The following is an 11,599-nucleotide window of genomic DNA, read 5'->3' on the forward strand; positions in this document are numbered from 1 at the left end:
AGAGGTGGTGGAACTGAGTTCCACCAAGTTCCAGCTGAAAAAAAGCCCTGATCATATTTATGAACAAATAATATCAGCGGTGCTGATAAATGCAAAAAAATTTATATTTTTCCCTGGCTGATGGAATCAGTTTGATTGAACCAGATCTAATTCAATTGAAATTAGATTGGAAGGGAAGTTAGAGCTGTGCCATTGTTTGTAAAATCGATCATTTTGATTACATCTCACATGGATCGGATAATAAAATTGAAGTTTGTGTGGCCACCATAAGAGATTACAATGGCAATTGTTTAACAACACAATATACGGGTGTACTATACCAATCAGACACAAGCACTTAACATAATTATGAAAGCTGTTTTTTGATTGGATGCTCTGTATATAGTGGGGTTGGTTTACTAAAGGCAAAAAGACTGTGCACTTTGCAAGTGCATTTGCTCCAGAGCTTATTAAATGAGGGGAAGCTCTGCTGACTTCCATTATCCATTTACGAGCAAGCAAAAATGCAGTTTTGTTTTTCATTTTTTCAAGTTTTGGAGTAACTGCACTTGCAAAGTGCACAGTCCACTACTGTTCTGTCAATGGTGGCCATATATTAAGAATGTGAAGTTTAATTTTGGGTGAATTGCGCTTCAAATTAGAAGTGGAGGCCAATTTCCAATCCGGTTTTGATGCTACGAAAGAGAGAATTGCCCCTAAAGATAAGCCCACTCAAAACCAATCTTTTAATTTTGATGCAGGCAGAGGCACTTCTTTGCAAATTTCAGCACTGGAGTTCTTTTCTCTGCTGTCTAGTCAGTTTTAGGATGATGGTAGTCAGCTCCTTCTTTTTCTAAAAAAAAAAAAAAAAAAAAAAAAAAAAAAAAAAAAGAGGGTGTGTCGTGTTTTTGTAAATATTTGCTGGACTAGAGACAGTTTTTAAAAATATTTTTCTTTTTTTGTTCAGGCAACTAGGAATTACTGTATACGAATATTTAGCATTCTTATTTCCAACCAGTAGGTGGAGCTTTAGGCTCCCCTTACCATGCTTTCTATGTCTGCCTATCTGCTTTTATTAAAATACCTGTTATATACAGAGTTCAATAGCTCAAGTTAAAACTTCGGCTGGCCATACACTATTAGTTGTTCAGCCAGCGGACTAAAAAAAAAAAATGAACAGATTCCTCCATCCACACAAATGAGGTGAATGGAGGAATCCATCGCACTGGGAAATTTTATTCTGACAGCGACCTATGCTGCTGTTACCATACACTGATCAGTGCCTGTAGCTAATTGGCAGTTGCTAAAATCCTAAGAATTGTGCTCACCACAGCTGATGAAGGATTTCATGCTTGAGTCATGATTGGTCACATGAAGTTTCTTGTCTTGCCGATTCTGGACCAGCCCAGACATTGATCAAGGAAAATTTTCCAACATGTTCCTTCATCAACAGAAGTTGATGAAGAGATCCACGTCTGTTGGGCAGGGACTGGCACACAGTAATTGAAAATGAATCAGTGTATGGCCAGCTTTACCCACACAACTGAACGAGTCAGAGCAATGACCAATGGAGCAGTGGTGCTGTGGGGGAGCACCAAGAATATGAGTATACATGGGTGGGGCTTTCAGGAGACTCTGTCACTTTACCTATATTGGTTACCTATATATATGATAGGGAAGCTACCATAAGGATACATAGCCAACTGAGATGCCTTAAAGATCTTTAAAGCCCATCCTTGGGCAGTTGCTAAAATCCTAAGAATTGTGCTCACCACAGCTGATGAAAGATTTAATGCTTGTGTCATGATTGATCACATGAAGCTTCTTGTCTTGCCAATTCTCAACCAGTCCAGTTACTGTCCAGCTGCAGGCATTGATCAAGGAAAATTGTACATGTTCCTTCAACAGAAGTTGATCAAGAGATCAACGTCTGTTGGGCAGGGACTGGCACACAGTGATTGAAAATGAATTAGTGTATGTACAGCTTTACCCACACAACTGAATGAGTCAGAGCAATGCCCAATGGAGCAATGGTGCTGTGGGGGAGCACCAAGAATATGAGTATACATGAAGGGGGGCACCACAGCTGATGAAGGATTTAATGCTTGTGTCATGATTGGTTACATAAAGCTTCTTGTTCTGCAAAATTTCAACCAGTCCAGTTACTGCCCCACTGGTCTTGCATTGTATGGGTTGATGGAGAAATGCCCACTCAGTAAAAGAGAAGAAGAGAAGAAAATCTATGCACTGGCTGCCATATGAAGTTGAAGTGAGGCACGTTCTGCTCTGTTCAATAATCCGCTTGACAAATCAAGTTTTAAATCTTGTAAATCCTTCATCAGCTGGGGTAAGGCACACAAGTTGTAGCATTGTAACAACAGCTTGGAGTTCTGCTTTAAACCCTAAAGTTACATACTAGTTCTGACTAAGCATGAGAATACCACTGAGAGTTGGGTAATGGCTGCTTCCATTGGTTGAGTCTAGGTCACACAAATACTGTGATTACAAGTTCTCTTTAAAATAATCAGTTTATTTATGATGAGTTTGATGTTTGAAACACCACCCAGAGCGTAGGTATAACAGGTTGAAAAGCACTGCTATAGAGTATCACAGGCTCAGAAGTGTAACTATATATGATCAGGACCCACAGCAAATTCATTATATGGTCTTGTGGTCTGTCATTGTTCATCTTAAAAGCCATCCCATCAAAATGACCTATTCACCTCTTAATGCTAATTGCTTTAATAGAAATCTAGCACAGGTGCCTGAACTATACAAACATTGGCTTTGTCATAATTACTTTCAAATGTTCCTTCTGCATGCATATATCACTATGTTGTCAGAGAGAGGGGTGGGGGGGTCATTGAACTATGTATTATCTATGTACTGGGCAGTGGAATAACAAGAAATCCAAATGCAGGCCCCTAACAAGACCAATAACTTCATCATGAATAGCACAATGATATCATTCTGAATAATATGTAAGGAGGACAGGCTCAACTGGTAATGGTAAACCATGCAGGGACATCAAGGAACATTTCAAGCACTTTTACCCTGTGCTATTATCCAGCAAGGCAATAAACAAACAGCATAAATGCAGAAGGGCTTTGTACAGCAAATATCCCCAAAAAACAAAACATCTGCTCGTTCTAGCCTCTAGCACAGGGTCGGCAACCCCTTCGAATAAGATGTACTCATCGATTGCAGGCAGGTGATGGGTAGATTGCATCCCTTGCCGACCCAGGAATCTGAACAGGAGGGGTGGCGGGAGCAACATTTACTAGAACTGCTCCCCTGTATTTTCCTCCTGCAGCACCTGAAAGCCGGCTTCTCCTCTCCCTCCTGCAAGTCTTCAGCTGCTGCAGAAGGAAAATACAGTGGATCGGTTTTAATAAAAATCCCGCCCCCCTCACCCCTCATGTCCAGGCTCCACTTCCTTCTGCTGCACAGCCCGCTCAGCACAGAACACTTCCCATTCATTCACAGTCTATTGCAGCTGAGGCTGCAGAGAAAGGGACTGGGGAATCTCTCAAAAGAGAGACATCAGGGGTCTGTTTAGACCCCTGATGTTTCATCAAAACCCCAATGGGGCTCCTAAAAAACTGTAAAAATTATTATTGTAAAAAATAATTTTTTTAAATTTGTAAAAAATATTAATAAAAATATTAATGCCCTACTAACACCACCCACTGCCTTACTGACACTGTCCACTGCTCTACTGACTGACATCATCCGCTGTCCTACTGACACCATCTTCTGCTCTACTGACACTGTCCACTGCTCTACTGACACTGTCCACTGCTCTACTGATACTGTCCACTGCTCTACCTACTGACACTGTCCACTACCTTACTGACACCATCCACTGCCCTACTGACACCGTCAACTGCCCTACTGACACTATCCACACACCATCCACTGCCCTGTTGACACTGTCTACACACTATCCACTGCTCTGTTGACACTGTCCACACACTGTCCGCTGCCCTACTAACACCATCAACTGCCCTACTGACACTGTCTACACACTGTTCATTGCCCTACTGACACTGTCTACACACCACCCACTGCCCTACTGACACTGTCTACACACCGTCCTCTACCCTACGGTTCGGATTGTTCCTCAGATCAGGAGTCACGGTTCGGATAATTTTCGGATCAACAAAAAAAAATCTCCCTCATTGTAATATCCACGTCATCTCCCCCACTGTAATATCCACGTCATCTCCCCCACTGTAATATCCACGTCATCTCCCCCACTGTAATATCCATGTCATCTCCCCCACTGTAATATTCGCAATCTCCCCCACTGTAATAATATATTAGCAGGGTATTGCAGAGTATTGGCAGGGTATTGGCATAGTATTGGCAGTGTATTGCAGAGTATTGGCAGAGTATTGGCAGAGTATTGGCAGGGTATTGCAGAGTATGGCAGGGTATTGGCAGAGTATGGCAAGGTATTGGCAGGGTATTGGCAGGTATTGGCAGAGTATTGGCAGAGTATTGCAGGGTATTAGCAGGGTATTGCAGAGTATTGGCAGGGTATTGCAGAGTATGGCAGAGTATGGCAGGGTATTGGCAGGGTATTGGCAGGCTATTGGCAGGTATTGGCAGAGTATTGGCAAGGTATTAGCAGGGTATTGCAGAGTATTGGCAGGGTATTGCAGAGTATTGGCAGGGTATTGCAAAGTATTAGCAGGGTATTGTCAGGGTATTGCAGAGTATTGTCAGGGCATTGCAGAGTATTGTCAGGGCATTGTAGAGTATTGGCAGGGCATTGCAGAGTATTGGCAGGGTATGGCAGAGTATTGGCACTGCTGCCATCTGATCTCTCCCCTCCACTGTACAGATCAGTACACAGAGGGGAGAGAGGAACCGGCGTCATGACATGACGCCGGTTTGTTTACAAGTGATCGCTCCGTCATTTGACGGAGCGATAACGTGGTAAACGGCCGCTGGGTGTACCAAGATGGCCACCGCTCCGGAGCTAGGCCGAAGCCGCGGCCTTTCCTAAGGCCGAGGCGGCGGTGCACTCCGCAGAGCGCATGTGTGCCGATCCGAACAGGCTGAACCGTTCGGATCACGGATCGGTGACAATCCGTTGCACCCCTACTACTGACAGTGTTCACACACTGTCCACTGCCCTGTTCACACTTCCCACACTGTTTAAGTGTTCTGACACAAACTTCTGCCCTACTGACACCATCCACTGCCCTACTGACACCATCCACTGCTCTACTGAAACCATCCACTGCTCTACTGATACTGTCCACTGCCCTACTGACACCATCAACTGCCCTACTGACACTGTCCACACACTGTCCACTGCCCTATTGACACTTTTCATTCCTTATTCATTCACTGTCTATTGCAGCTAAGACTGCAGAGAAAGGAACTGGGGAATCTCTCAAAAGTGATCTGTTTAGACCCCTGATATTTCACCAAAGCCACCAATGGGGCTCCTAAAAAATTGTAAAAATGAACATTGTAAAAAATAATAATAAAAAAAAAAAAATTGTACAAAATTTGTAAAAAAAAAAAAAAAAAAAACTATTTCCCTACTGACACAAACCTCTGCCCTACTGACACCTCCCACTGCCCTACTGACCCTGTCCACTGCTCTACTGACACCATCCTCTGCTCTACTGACACCATCAACTGCACTACTGACACCATCCACTGCACTACTGACACCATCCACTGCCCTACTGACACCATCCACTGCCCTACTAACACTGTCCACACACCGTCCACTGCCCTACTGACACCATCCACTGCCCTACTGACACCATCAACTGCCCTACTGACACTGTCTACACACCGTCCACTGCCCTACTGACACCATCTACTGCCCTACTGACACCATCTACTGCCCTACTGACACCATCAACTTCCCTACTGACACTGTCTACACGCTGTTCACTGCCCTACTGACACTGTCTACACACTGTTCACTGCCCTGCTGACACTGTCTACACACTGTTCACTGCCCTGCTGACGCTGTATATACACCACCCACTGCCCTACTGACACCGTTCACTGCTCTACTAACACCATCCACTGCTCTACTGATACTGTCCACTGCCCTGACACCATCTACTGACCTACTGACACTGTCCACACATTGTCCACTGCCCTATTGACACTTTTCATTCACTATTCATTCACTATCTATTGCAGCTAAGGCTGCAGAAAAAGGAACTGGGGAGTCTCTCAAAAGTGAGACATCAGGGGTCTGTTTAGACCCCTGATATTTCACCAAAGCTCCCAATGGAGCTCCTAAAACATTGTAAAAATGAACATTGTAAAAAATAATAAAAAAATAATTTGTAAAATATAATAATAATAGATAAAAAATTACTAATGCCCTACTGACACAAACCTCTGCCCTACTGAAACCACCCACTGTTCTACTGACTGACATTGTCCGCTGTCCTACTGACACCATACTCTGCTCTACTGACACAGTCCACTGCTATACTGATACTGTCCACTGCTCTACTTACTGACACCATCCACTGCCCTACTGACACCATCCACTGCTCTACTGCCTGACATCATCCGCTATCCTACTGACACCATCCTCTGCTCTACTGACACCATCACCGTCCACTGCTCTACTGATACTGTCCACTGATCTACTTACTGACACCATCCACTGCCCTACTGACACCATCCACTGCCCTACTAGGCATGTGCACAGCCAAAAAATTAGTTAATTTTCGTTTCATTAGTTTAATTTTTTTTCCGTTTTTCACGTCATTCGTTATGATCACAATTCGTAAATTCGTACATTCGTAAATTTGTACATTCGTAAATTCGTACATTTGTAAATTCAAAATTTGAAAATCCAAAAACCCGAAAATTCGAAAATCTGAAATAGTAACTAACTATTAAATTATAAGTATTGTAATTTCCTTTCAAATTTGGCTGTCAGTGAACGTAACAAATTCGAATTTATCCGAAGTTACGCATTATCCGAAATAACGAATGCTGCATCTAAACAAATGGAACGGAACAAATTAATAATACATAATAATAATAAAACGCTTTTATTATTATTATTGTTATTTATTATTATTAATTCATTACGTTCCATTCGTTTGGATACGGCATTCGTTATTTCGGATCATTCGTAACCTTCGGATAAATTTGTATGTGTTACGTTCACTAACAGCCAAATTTGAAAGGAAACTACAATACCTATAATTTAATAGTTACTAGTAATAGTAGTTAAGTTATTATTAGTTAATTATTATTTCAGATTTCCGAATTTACAAATTTACAAATTTCCGAATTCAATAATTTACGAATGTACAAATGTACATTCATAAATTACGAATGTACGAATTTACGAATGTATGAATTTACAAATTTTTTGAATTTACAAATATTCAGAAAAATTTGTTAAACGGGTTTTCATTAATTTGGATATTTCCGAATTAACGAATTTGTCGAAATTCGTTAAAAAACAAATTCGGAACGAAACGAATTTCACATGAAAATGCCCCTGACATCATCCACTATCCTACTGACACCATCCTCTGCTCTACTGACACCGTCACCGCCCACTGTTCTACTGATACTGTCCACTGCTCTACTTACTGACACAATCCACTGCCCTACTGACACCATCAACTGCCCTACTGAAACTGTCCACAGCCCTATTGACACCATCAACTGCCCTACTGACACTGTCTACACACCGTTCACTGCCCTATTGACACTGTCCACTTTTTTTAAGGTAGGATAAGTTTATATTTTTACAGTGATATTTGTTTTGATATATTTTTCTGTTTCATACTATTTACTTAGTAAGACCTTAGTGAATAGTAAGAAAAATTTAATAAAGCAAATATCGCTGTAAAAATCGTGGACTAGTCAATTTATTTTAAAAAATGGGTGCCAAACCACAGTGAGCTTTGATCGCTTTCATGTTGTTCAGGTAGATCTCTACCTCTCAAAAGTTGCCCAGCCCTGCTCTAGCATCAGTCAGGTTACATATAACAGGAACTAAAGTAGGCTAATTAGTGAAGTATGGCTAACAGGTAAGTTGAGGACCTTGAAATGAAGGCTTTATCCCACACAACTCTACAAAGCCCTTGGGCACTGGGACTCAGACTAGAACTTATTCAGCAGACAGAAATACTGGAGCCCCTCATTATGTGTAGGTGAGAAACCTATACACCATTCACAATCCTGCCAGCCAGTGCCTTACATACCTTTCCCTCTGATCAGACCTGCCAGGAGCATATTTGGAGCACCTTGCCACCATACAGTGAATTATGCCATCAGTGTTACCTTGCTGGGTCCCTGGCCTGCATCCTACACAAAATTTGAAGTTTTGCAGAGCCAGACACTACTTTGTGTCCTTGCATTGTTCCCTTTGTTATGAGCCATCCACTGTACTGGACAATGGTATGTAATCAATCAGAACTGCTTATCCAAAAGGTAATACTTCATTGACTCTAGTGCCCACTTTATGGCCAGTCACTCTCTTTCCACTAAAGAAAAGCTCATCTTGGCAGGGTATCAGGTTTGCAGTGCCATCTTAAGAGCATTATAGGCTCCCGGGCAATACAGTGCACTGGGGCCCTGTCTACATAATCACGCATGATTGCGCAAAGTTTGTACATTTTCTCTTTCTCCTCTGCAGCCTTTTTCCTCTTTTGTGCTCCACTCAAAACATTACATTTCATTTCTGCTCTAAAGGTTATTTTCACCAACTTGTAATAAAGTTTCTTTTTCCTCACCTTTCTTACACTTCCTGGAACTAGCGGCAGCTCTAAGATTGATAAATGTACACACTCACACTCTGGTGCTGCTGGTGGGTATTAATGCTGGCGTGGGTACTGCTGGTGCTGGTGGGTATTAATGCTGGCGTGGGTACTGCTGGTGCTGGTGGGTATTAATGCTGGTGGGTGTACTGCTGCCTGGCTCCTCTGAGACGTGGAAGTGTGACTGAAAGTTGCAGCATGCGGCTGCAGTAGAGAGCGGAGCCGATGCTTTCTGTATCTATCACAGGCGAAGTGCATTTCATATCACTCCGCCTTTGAAGAGCTACACAGAAAGCATTGGCTCTGTTCTTCACAGTGACAGCTGACTCACACTGCCTGCTGCTGAGTCGCTGACTGATATCGGGACTGATCGCGCGGCACTCTGTCTCTGTGAGGGAGGCAGGAGCCACACCACACAGCACTGGCACAGTGCAGTAGCGAACTTTGTGACATCTGAAGGATGCTTAGCTGGGGTCGCTGGGCAGGTGGGGCCCCCCAGGCAAGTGGGGCCCCTGGGCAACTGCCCAGCGTGTCCATGCGAAAAGACAGCCCTGCAGGTTTGCACAAGAAATTCTCAACTGAGGTGGTTAACAATGGTCATTTACACTACAGTACACTCCCTTTAGTTGTTGGAAAGTTCTCTCTGCCTCCTTGTTCCATTTCATCATGGTGGACTTGCTCCCCTTCAGTAAGTGGGATTGCTATAGTAGCAAAGTTAGGCACCAACCTAGTATCATACTTTTTTGTTTTATAGTTTCTGAGTGTCCATTTTTTATTTCTTCATTTGTGCCCTTTAGAGGCTTTATGACCCCCTCCCCAATGCTGTAGCTTAAATATGGGGCTTCTTCCACGTCTGTTTTGCATCTCCTGTTGATTTCCTGTCAACTTGACCTTTCAGATGAAATTTAAAAGTGCCTGGACCATCTGTAGGTATGAATCACAGATGAGACTAAAAACGACAACACCATCTAGTTATAACGGCTTTGTGGGGCTTTAAAATGCAGTCCATCATTCTTTTGAATGAGGCCAGGGTCCAGCCCATATGAGATCACAAAAGCTGTCTTTTCCTTTGCCTTGGATGTTAAGGGAACCTGCCAATACCCCTTCGTAAGAATGAGTTTGTTAAAGAACATGGCAGGACCCACCCAACCTCTTATCAACTCATCCACTCTGGGCACAGGTTAATCATTAAATTTGGATGTTTCATTCATTTTCTGAAGTCGTTGCAGTACCTTAGGCTGCCATCCGGATTGGCAAAAAATGACATACACCTCCCTGGTCATATTCCAAAGGCTGTTCTAAAATTGGGGAAATAGTAGCCACATGCCCCTGTCCTTGGCAGCACCAGCTCCATATATTTCGTGCCTCACGGCATGGCTCAAAAAGAGACTCCTTTTGTACTAGAAGGTCATCCATATCTGGCACCCGTGGACGCCTCAGTGACAGTCAGAAGTCGACTAACTTGGTGGACAGATCCTGGAAATAGTCCTTGTGTAATAGCAATATGCCTCTACACAAGTGACATCAGTGTAGCCACACTCTTGTGGCCTTTGTGCCTAATGTGCCACTACACCTCCAGTTGCAACTATTTGCTTGTAAGGCAAAGCAAATCATGCATCTGGGACCCTGTGGAGTTTTCATGGTGATATTCTCATAAGGACACAGACTACGCACTACACTGGATGGCCATAGTAACCTTGATCGTATCTAGAATTTCCTCGTTAAGCTTAGGATTCATTGTGACATCCTGAGTTTGCAGGTCAAATTAAGCCTTTTGGACTCCCCCTCTTATTCACTCACTTCCTGAAAGATGCTGAGGTTTTTGCACTATTCTGTTGGGACAATATCCAAAATGCACTCTATACCAGCTGTCAAGTTGTAGACATCAGTTCCTGTGCCACTAGGGCATGTATCTGCTACTGTATAGACAGGTTCACTTGCAGTGGTCCCTCCAAGGTTACTAACTAAACACAAATCTGTTTCTGAGCTCAGGTATTTTTTTTTAAGTTTTTAAGTTCTGACAGCAGTTTTCACCCAGCAGCAAATGTTCACAGTGGAGACAGTGAACGAGAGAGTCTCTAGCATAAGCTCTGATATAAAAAGGATAGCTAAGACTAATTAGTGAGGTCTGGCTAACAGGTAAGAAGTGTAACTAGGAGGACTGGAACCTTTAATCCACCCAAAGCTCTAAAAAGCCTCCAGGACCCAGACTTACTAAGATCTGAGAAAAAAAAAACACCATAGTAAACAGAAACACTGGAGTTCTTCATGTGTAGATGAAAACCCTTGGTGACACCTATACACTATCCACAATGCTGACAGCCAGTTCCAAACATATGTAACAGTTCTGTGAGCAAGATTACTTTTTGAAAGTGTGGAATTTAAGGGCCCACTGGTCATATTACTGTAGCACTACCCCTTGTAGGGGTTGCAGATGACAGGGTTCCCCACTCCTGCCCAGCCAGGCAACATGTAACTTCCACACTTTCTCCAGACACAAGGAACAGTCTTTGAACTTTGTTTTTATGTTTTATTAGGGGGTAATAACTTAGATGGGGAACAGATATTATTAAATTCCCAACTTGATAACAACAAAACCAGGGACAATGTCCTCCATATGTACAACTCTGATTGATTCTTCCTCTTTACTCTGTACAACCCTGATTGATTCCTCATCCTTAGTCTGTACAAATCTAAATGATTCATCCCCTGACAGCTAACAGTCAGAGCAGAAGCCCCTTAAGGACTAGGAACTCTCAGTCCCTTTAGCATACCTCCCAACTGTCCCTGATTTGAAGGGACTGTCCCTAATTTGGAGCAATGTCCCTCTATCCCTCATTACT

The sequence above is a fragment of the Aquarana catesbeiana genome, linkage group LG03 (genome assembly GCF_042186555.1).
Source record: "Aquarana catesbeiana isolate 2022-GZ linkage group LG03, ASM4218655v1, whole genome shotgun sequence".
In the NCBI taxonomy this organism is placed as follows: Eukaryota; Metazoa; Chordata; class Amphibia; order Anura; family Ranidae; genus Aquarana; species Aquarana catesbeiana.